This window comes from Melospiza georgiana, chromosome 11, assembly GCF_028018845.1.
Source record: "Melospiza georgiana isolate bMelGeo1 chromosome 11, bMelGeo1.pri, whole genome shotgun sequence".
NCBI classification, from domain to species: Eukaryota; Metazoa; Chordata; class Aves; order Passeriformes; family Passerellidae; genus Melospiza; species Melospiza georgiana.
Window position 1 is genome coordinate 22,601,170 of NC_080440.1, and position 9,064 is coordinate 22,610,233.

Below are 9,064 nucleotides of genomic sequence, written 5' to 3' on the forward strand. Positions count from 1 at the left end.
GTCCGCTCCTGGAGGGCTGTGGGCACTGCTCTGGCCTGGCCTGGCCTGGCCCTGGGCTCCCTTGGCATTCCTGCTTGCCCTTGCCTCCACCAGGGATGGGCTGCAGCTCAATGGCCCCGGCCTGGCCGCACACTCAGGCCTGGAGCCTTCCCGTGGCTCCCCAGGGCACGAGAGCCTCAGCCCCAGCTCCCAAACACGGCCTAACAGGCTTTGCTGATATTGATCCCTGTCAGAGCTTTGAAAGCATTTTCAAAGTAACCTTGCTTGGCAACACTTTCAAGGAACAAATAAGGAAAAGCTTTTGATCTGTTAAAGAAAATTTATTGTTTTGCTCTCACTTTTCTTTTGGCGTCTTTGTGCTTCTTCCTGCATTCCTGAAAATGATAAATATACAACATAGTATTAGAAGTTTCTGAATTCACTGTATTTCTTAAATACATTCATTACAGTTAAGTAGCTGCTGCTTTAACATACAGAGAAGCAGTGGTTTACCTGACTGCACCACACAACATGATGTTATGCACACCAAGTAGAGGAGAAATCATTTGTAGTTGGTCATTACAAAGTTTCAAGCACTTCTTGAGGTCCTGACTTAATTTTGCATGCACATTCATACCTGCAATCCCTCCCCATGCTCAGCTTTCACCTAGACTTACCAGGGAACAGATGTTCCATACTCACCTCAAGCAATAATCTATGTCTGTCTTCCCAACATTCTTTTTCTTCACTGAGCTCTTCAGATCTACAGAATAATTTTGGGCCTTCTGCACAACAGAAACGTCCAATTAATAGCCTTAAACACTTGTGATTGTGATGCTGCTTCTAACAATCATGTCCAACACAGCACTAAAATCAGAAATCAATTCTTCTCGTCCTTCCTGTTCTCCTGCCCCCACCACACCTTGGCTCCAGCAGAAATGTTCCCTACTGCAGCCTGGTGTGCTAAGAACAATCAAAGGCAGCAGCATTTTCCCTCAACATGCTGCAATCTGAATTGCACTGAAATTGCAGCTCTTGCATTAGAAGCTCAGCACCAACACCCCACATCTTCCCCCAGAACTGAGACCTGCTGAGGCCTGAGCTCTGCATTTCAACACACCCTGTAAATCCGGCTGGAAGACGCAGTTCACTAAGATACGCTGGCAAGAAACCAAAATGTCTAGGTAACCTGTCAAGTGACTAAGTTTTTGCTAAACTCTAAAGTTCCAGATTCCTATTAGGCAATTATCTGAAAGAAAAGAAAGCCAGAAATTTGCTTGACCTTTATTTTACCAGGACTTTCTCACAGGATTCTACCACAACTTGGATCAGAAGTGAGGGTGGCAAATTTTGACTAGAAAACTTGGATAACTAGGCAGCATTTTTTCCTCCTTACTCAATTCCATCAAAAGAAAATACAAAAAGGGGTAAAGAAATTCTGTCATACCTCTAAGGCGTTCATCATCTTTGGAGAAGAAAAAAGCTCTAGCACTTTCTGTGCGTGGTAAAGAAAGAAACCTAGAAAAGGACAAAGGGATTTGAGCATCCTAAATTGTACTATCAAATTCCATGAACACAAGTTAAACCTCTAGTGCTTCAGAGAAATGGCATCCATTGAAAAGCTTTATTCCCTAGGAACCGAATAGAGTTTTTTATTTTACAAAACCCTCTTTTAAAGAGAAAACTGACTGTGTCTTGGGCTTTTGGCCAAACTCAGTTTGGAGTTGGTCAAACCAAAATGACCCTGTTAGTTTCTTGTGCTCTACTCTTTCTTTCTATATTCACATTCACATCCAATGGGCTGCTGGGAGTTTTGACTCTGTGCAGCATGAACGGTTTTCCAAGACCACTTTCATTGCTCAGAGGTGTGCAATGTCAGTTTCCCATTCCCTGAGTGCTGCTATTAATATTCCCACAGCATCCAACTACTACAGCCATGTAGACAACAAAGAGAAATGCAACTTGCATTTCTTGGTCCTGTTCCATTTCTGTCATCTCAGGCTCATCGTCACCCTCAGAACTGCTGTCCTGGAAACGTGGATCCTCTTGCCACGTGGCTTTTACTGGCTTTATTGTCCCAAGCGCGTGAGGCTCTGCAATGACAGCACCAATAGAGAAAAAAAGCTGGCGTTTGTACTTCCAAAAAGAACCAATTCCTCAGGAGGAGAATGCAAAGAGGTGTTAAGTGATTGGATTAGTAAGCATTGACGATAGCCATCACTCTGACTTGCAGTATACCCTTGTTGCACTGGCAATGGGATGTTTACATGTTAGACATACATAAGGTTCGATTGTTTATCAAACTGCAAAATTCTCCAGGAGACCACACCGGAAGTCCCACCAGGCATGTTCGAAATGGGTTAGTGACTCCTCCAAGACTAAGTGATGATTGGTTAGTTTGATTAGCAAGTGTCACCCATAAATTTTCTCTTGGTTGACTAAAGTGTGTTATTCCTACTGCTTCACTTGCTACAGCATTGAGCAGTATAACAAGAACAAACCTCATTTTTCTTTCTGCTTTCTTTGTTTTTCCTTTCTTCTCTGTCTTTTCCCTGGTTTGCTAGATTGTCTATTGTAAGACTGAGTCAATTTTTGAATATACTGATCTAATTCCAAATCAGCATCCTTGCTTACAGGTAGCATGAGGTAAGTTTGAAGGCAAATCAGCTTTACAGCTAGCTGCTATGATGCGTGAGGCTTTATTAATTGCAAATATTCTAAGTATTTCCTGCAACTTCCACCTAAGATATGCTATAACCACTTGTTCTGCACTCTCAAAGAGCTGTAATCCTTTCCGCCCTGACAGGCCAGTACTTTGTTCAAGAGCTCTAATCCAGATAAAATTTCGAATCCATCTTCCAAAACAAGGTGCATAGCATAAATATCCTATTGACCTCTGTGAATACCAATAAACCTGATTACAATCTGCACAATGCAAAGCTACCCATGCATAGCACTTATCATTATCCCTTTTGCAGACATAACAAGGAAGTGAATGTAAATAAGGACCAGTATAAAAGTGTGGTTCTTCAACCCAATGTAACCAATTCAATGGTGGTGATCGCAAAGCCTCTTCGACTTTTTTACTATATGAAGCTAATAGTTCAAGCTCTTTCTTTAATACAAGGCGTATCTTATTTCGTAATCGTAGTTCTTGTTCATTATCTTCTTCAACAACTATATCCTCCCAAGGGTCCCACAACTGTAAAATTGTCCTAATCATAGAAAATTAATTAGCAATCACTGATATCCTTACTCTGATGAGATCGTTCCCTTTTTGCCTTCCTTTTCTTATCTATCTTCAATCTTGCTACTCCTAATCTTACTGGTCCTGCCACTTGCAAACTCAATTTTTGCAGCTTGTCAATGCAGCAATCTAATGCTCTATCAGGATTCCCTTTGAAGGGTCCTACAATTGAATGCTGTGTTAAAGGTATTAATTTCCTACACCTTATAGAAACTATATGTGATTTACTTTGAACCTTAATTCTATTCACAATACATTGTACCTCCCATCGATAATAAGCAAGAATCTTCTGTTCAGGAGACTCATAAAGATTTAAAGCTATATATGCATTTTGCCCTGTTTGTCTCCTTAATTCATCTTGCCAGCTTTTACCCCACCTGTGCTTGTGTTCACAAGTGTGACACCACAAATCCCGTAATAATGATTGTTCTATCCAAAAAGTCCTATCACAACCCCCACAACGTAGGGCTATCCAGGCAGCACAATGTGAATTGTGACAGTCAAGGCAATGTTCTTTCGCTGGATTTGTTAAGCGAAAAGTTGATAATGAGTCAATGAAACGAATCAACTCCTGGGCCGTCCGGTAGTGACGTGTCAGTGCTCTGTCCACCGCTTCCGAGTACCCCTTCAATTGTAACAGTAGCCGTGGTAGTACTAGAAGCAGTTTCTTCCCCAGTCGCTCCCTGTCCTCCTCCGTAAGGCGATCCACCAGAGGCTGCATCAAAAACAGGTTTAGTCCACTTAGCAGGCACCCACAAAGGCCCTGTAGGTGAGGAAACACAAAGATACCCCTGACCCCAATATAATACTTTTGCAGGTTTTTCCCATAATCCTGTGCTTGGGTTCTTATACTTAACCCAAACCTCTGTTTCCTTAGTAGTTTCCTGACCTGACCTCAGATGATGTTTAATTGCAGGAGGGGTATCGTCTTCCCCAAAAATACATAAATGATTAATCACATACAAAACCTTAGCCAAACATGCTTGTGGATCTCTCAAATCTTGATGTTTTTCAATATACTGCTTAAGGGTACTGTTTGCTCTTTCCACTATTGCCTGTCCAGTAGGGGAGTGTGGAATACCTGTCACATGCTTAACAGACCACTGATTCAAAAATTTCTGGACCCTAGCACTTACATAAGCTGCACCATTATCCGTTTTGATACTCTTTGGAACTCCCATAACAGTGAAACAACTTAACAGATGTCTGATAACCTGTATAGCTTTCTCTCCTGCCTGAGCCATAGCCCATATGTAATGACTATATGTATCTATAGTGATGTGCACATGCTTGACTTTACCAAATCTAGCCATGTGTGTAACATCCATTTGCCATTTCTCATTTATTTCTAAACCTCGAGGATTAACCCCGATGCCTAAACCTATTCCACCATTATGATAACTACATGTCGGACATGCTCTAACAATGGCCTTGGCTTCTGACAAACTCAGCTCAAAGTGCCTTGCTAATCCTCTTGCATTTTGATGATATCTACTATGTGCTTCTCTGGCCAATGTATGCTTATCAATAGGACAAGAATTATCAATGGGTAGAGTAACCAATTTATCTGCACGTTCGTTCCCTTCTCCTAAACCTTCAGACCATTTATGACTCCTAATATGAATTACAGAATACGCTGCATTTCTCTCTTGTAAAGCCTTCCTTAACTGTATCAGTAATTCATACAATCGTTTATTATTCACTTCCTTAATTGCTGCTTCCTCTATTTGTCTGACTACTCCTGCAACATACATAGAGTCTGTGACTACATTTAAAGGTTCCTGTAAGTTGGACACTCCCCATACTACTGCTAACAATTCCAGGGTTTGTAAGCTATCTGCAGGGTCTGCTGTGAGGAGTTGATGCTTCCATTGTCCCTTTTCTTGCCAGGTAACAGCAGCACGCCTTGATTTCTTTCCTGCATCTGTAAAGGCTGTAATAGCTCCTTCTATGGGGCGTTCTTCTCTCAAAGGTCGAGTGATCCAGTTCCATTCTGTCATCCATTGCAAAACTCTAGGCACTAATTTACTAGTCTCTACTTTAGCAGGTGACATCAATAATGCTTCCTGTAAATCCTTCGAATTAATCAAGTACCAGTCCAAGGCTTCTTTTTCCATAGGCAATCTAATAGTAGCAGGTTCTCTACCATCCACTTCAAGAATTCTGAGACGCCCCTTTTTGATTAATGCAGCCAATTGTTCAATTTTTGAAGATATTGTTTTCTTATGCTGTAGTGGTGGTGATAACCATTCAAACACCCATATCTCCCCCGTTTTCTTTTGTAGTTGAGAGAGAGCACCAAGGAAGTGGCAAGGGCTATTCCAGATAGTAAGGTCAATGGGGTGGTCGAGTTGTCAACGAGACACATACCCTTGTTGTACACAGTTACTAATTTGCTGCAAAGCAAAATGATGCTCCTTTGTCAGGTGTACAGGAGTAGTAGGGTCCACGCCCTTTAACAAAGGCTGTAGGGTTTCTAATAAATGATTTGGTATTCCCACGATGGGCTTCAGCCACTGTAAGTCTCCCAGCAACTTCTGTGCATCATGTAGAGTTTTAATGTCCAATTGTAATTCCAATTTTTGAGGTATTACTATTTGATCCGTCAAAGTCCATCCCAAATATTTCCAGGGCCTTGTGGTCTGAATTTTCTCTGTAGCAATAACAAGTGAATATGCAGCAAGAGTATTTTTAATGCTGTCAATCTGCAAAGAGGAAAATGGTTGTTGCTGTGCAAACAAAATATCGTCCATGTAATGATATATTATAGTTGCTGGCCATTTGCGACGTAGTGGCTGTAATGCAGCATCAACATAAAGCTGACATAAAGTAGGGGAATTGCGCATGCCTTGCAGAAGAGACGTCCATTCAAATCTTTTATCCGGTTCTCCACGATTTATTGCTGGTAAAGTAAAAGCAAATCTCTTCATATCATCAGGATGCAGCCCAATAGTGAAAAAACAATCCTTTAGGTCAATAATTAAAAGTGGCCAGTGTTCTGGAATCATAGCTGGATTTGGAAGACCAGGCTGTAAGGCCCCCATTGGTTCCATTTGGTCATTTACAGCCCTCAAATCATGTATCAAACGTTATTTCCCTTATTTCTTTTTGATTACAAAAATAGGTGTATTCCAAGGGCTCGTGGATAGTAGTAGGTGTCCCTTTGTATATTGTTCCTTTACCAATTCATGGACATGCATAAGACTCTCCCCTTTTAATGGCCATTGCTTAACCATCACCGGTGTATCCGTTTTCCAGGTGAGTGGAATGGGGAAAGTCTAAGCAATGGCAATTACCCCAAAGGGTGCTGATTAGTTAACACCACTCCCAATTGTGTTAAAATGTCCCTTCCAATTAAGCAGGAAACTGTAGGAGGCAGTTGAACAATTGAAAATACAGCAGATAATTGTTGATTCTCAATGCACACAGACAAAGACGGCGATCTGCTTGCCAATGTAAATCCTCCTACTCCTGTGAGCATGTTTGATGATGGGAATAGGGGCCAATGTTGTGGCCACGCTTCTGGAGAAATGATGCTAGTATCTGCTCCTGTATCCAATAATCCATAAAGGGTTATGCTTTGATGCCCATAAGTAATTTCAACCTTTTGCTTTGGTCTATTTTGTAAATCCACAGTCAAAAGTGTAACACCAGTGGAGCCAAAACCTTTTTCATCCCGTGTTTGCCCAGTAAATGATTGTATTCCCGATGTCATTTGTGATAGTGGTACCAATTGTGCGATGCGTTGTCCTTTTGTAATTTTAATCAGAGGATAAAGGGTGTAAAGTATTTCCCCTGTATAATCCGCATCATAACACCAGTCAAAACAAATAATCCCAACATAGTTGTAGAAGAACGTCCCAGCAATAATGCTCCACATGTTTGTCCATTTAATATAAGAGGGCCCTTTACTCCAGTGGGTATCCTTTCAGGCCGGTTCATCATTAGTGTGACGTCTACTGCTGCTGATAAATCCAAGCCGAGGCTCCCAGTTGTTGCAGGTTGCAGACAGGAGGTGGCAGCGATGTTACGGCAGCAGCTGGTGTCTCCGATGTCACGGCGGCAACTTGTGTCTGGGCACGGCCCCCATGATTCGCGCTCCGCTGATGGTTTCCCGACCGGCGCCTACAAGCCGTAGAATTGTGGGAGCTGGATCGGCAGTGTTGACACCATATGTCAGTCGCTCGGCAGGTTCGGTGTGTGTGTCCTTCGTTGCCGCATCGGTAACACTTGATGAATGGTTTTGAACCTCCTTGCGTGAATGCCAGTGAGCCGCTTCGGAGAGGAGCAAGAGCAGCTAACACCTGATTCTGAGTAGACTCTGCTTGCTTTTGCAATCCTAATCCTAATTCCTTTAAGGCTTCTGCTATAAATGCCTGTGAAGCTGTTGGCATTAATGCCATTCGCTCTAATGCTTCCTCAATAGTCCAATTTGCCCCTAAAGTAGCTAACACTCTTTGTGTTGCTGGATTGCTATTTTGCAAAGCACACTGCTTCAATAGTGCCCTGCAACACCAGCCCGATCTATAGCAGTAGCTGCTCTATGGATAAAATTTCCAAATGATTCTTCTCTACCTTGTTTAATACCCATATAAGCCGGTAACCCTCCTGGCTCTTTAACCATATCTATTGCAGCACGCACTAACCGCATAGACTCTCTAAGTTTATCTGCTTCCGATATCATCTGTGCCTCTGTACGCAAAAATGCCCCTAAGCCCATCAGCTCCTCTACTGTCACTCCATGTAATAGATCTCCCTGAGCTCGTTGTACAGCAACCGACTCATTAACTAGAGCTTGCCAATGTGCATTAAACAATAACTGCTGATGCTGAGTGAATATCAACCGAACTATTCCTCTTAAATCATTAGGACATAAAACCTGAGTATTAAAAAGATAATCTAGCATTTGCCTAACAGGTTCACTTTTTACTCCAAACTGACTAACCGTAGAACATAGCTGAGTTAACAGCTTCCAAACTAAGGGAGTATATTCTGCTATATTATGCGTAAGGTTCCCCTGTGCATCATACTGTGGTGTGTATGTGACCGGACATGCAAGACTAGAAGCTATTTCCACCGCCTCACCATCCCCCATTTGCATTACTTCTTTTGCCAAAGCAGCCCAAGCTTCCCTCCTCTGTTTAGCCATCTCCCCCCCTGGGACGGGATCTGACTCTTTAAGGGTGCTATGCTGCTGGCGCTTTGGTGCAGACACCGAGTTTTCACACGGGGAAGGCAGTGGAGCAGAGGCTGGCTCGTGCGGAGGAAGCGGCCCCCCCGCTGAAGCTGTAACTGGAGCCGGTTCACACGGGGGAAGCGGTGGAGGCAAAGCTGGTGGCGGAGGCAAAGCTGGCTTGCTCCCACCCCCACCATCCGACCCGCCTGAAGTTGGTGGCGGAGGCAAAGCTGGTTTGCTCTTACTTCCACCATCTGACTCGCCCTCCCCCTCTGACAGAAAGGGTGCAGACGGTTCCACAGTGCCCATAGGAAAATCCTCCACACCACTTTGCTGGGGACTCTTAGGCATAAGTATCTTAGTTACAGAAGGTGCCAGGGGATCATCCTCACGACCATACCCTATATTCCTCTTATGAGCTTCTGTAGCCCTTTCTGCTGCCTTTCTCTCAGAGACCTGCTAAAGTAACGTGTTATACACCACCCGCCATAACTTCCCTAATTTCTTTGCTGAGTTATCATCGTCTAACACTGTATCCCACAGTATTTCCCCAAATTTCTTCCACTCTGCTAGCTCAACTGTATGCAGGTTGGCAAAGATACCTTTAGCATGGCCGTAAGCTAATAACCCTGGTAATTCCTTTTTTAAATCTATCCCCTTTA

The 9,064-nt window shown here is 43.0% G+C and overlaps 1 long non-coding RNA gene across 1 annotated transcript; it reads right to left on the reverse strand.

Annotated features, from left to right (window-relative positions):
* Positions 1-330: 330 nt before the first annotated feature.
* Positions 331-1,497, reverse strand: LOC131088167 (uncharacterized). The gene is made up of 3 exons (XR_009115074.1): positions 1,427-1,497; positions 682-764; positions 331-374 (listed from the first exon to the last, which is right to left on the reverse strand). It is a non-coding gene; the product is annotated as an uncharacterized LOC131088167 (long non-coding RNA).
* Between the last annotated feature and the right edge of the window lie 7,567 nt (positions 1,498-9,064).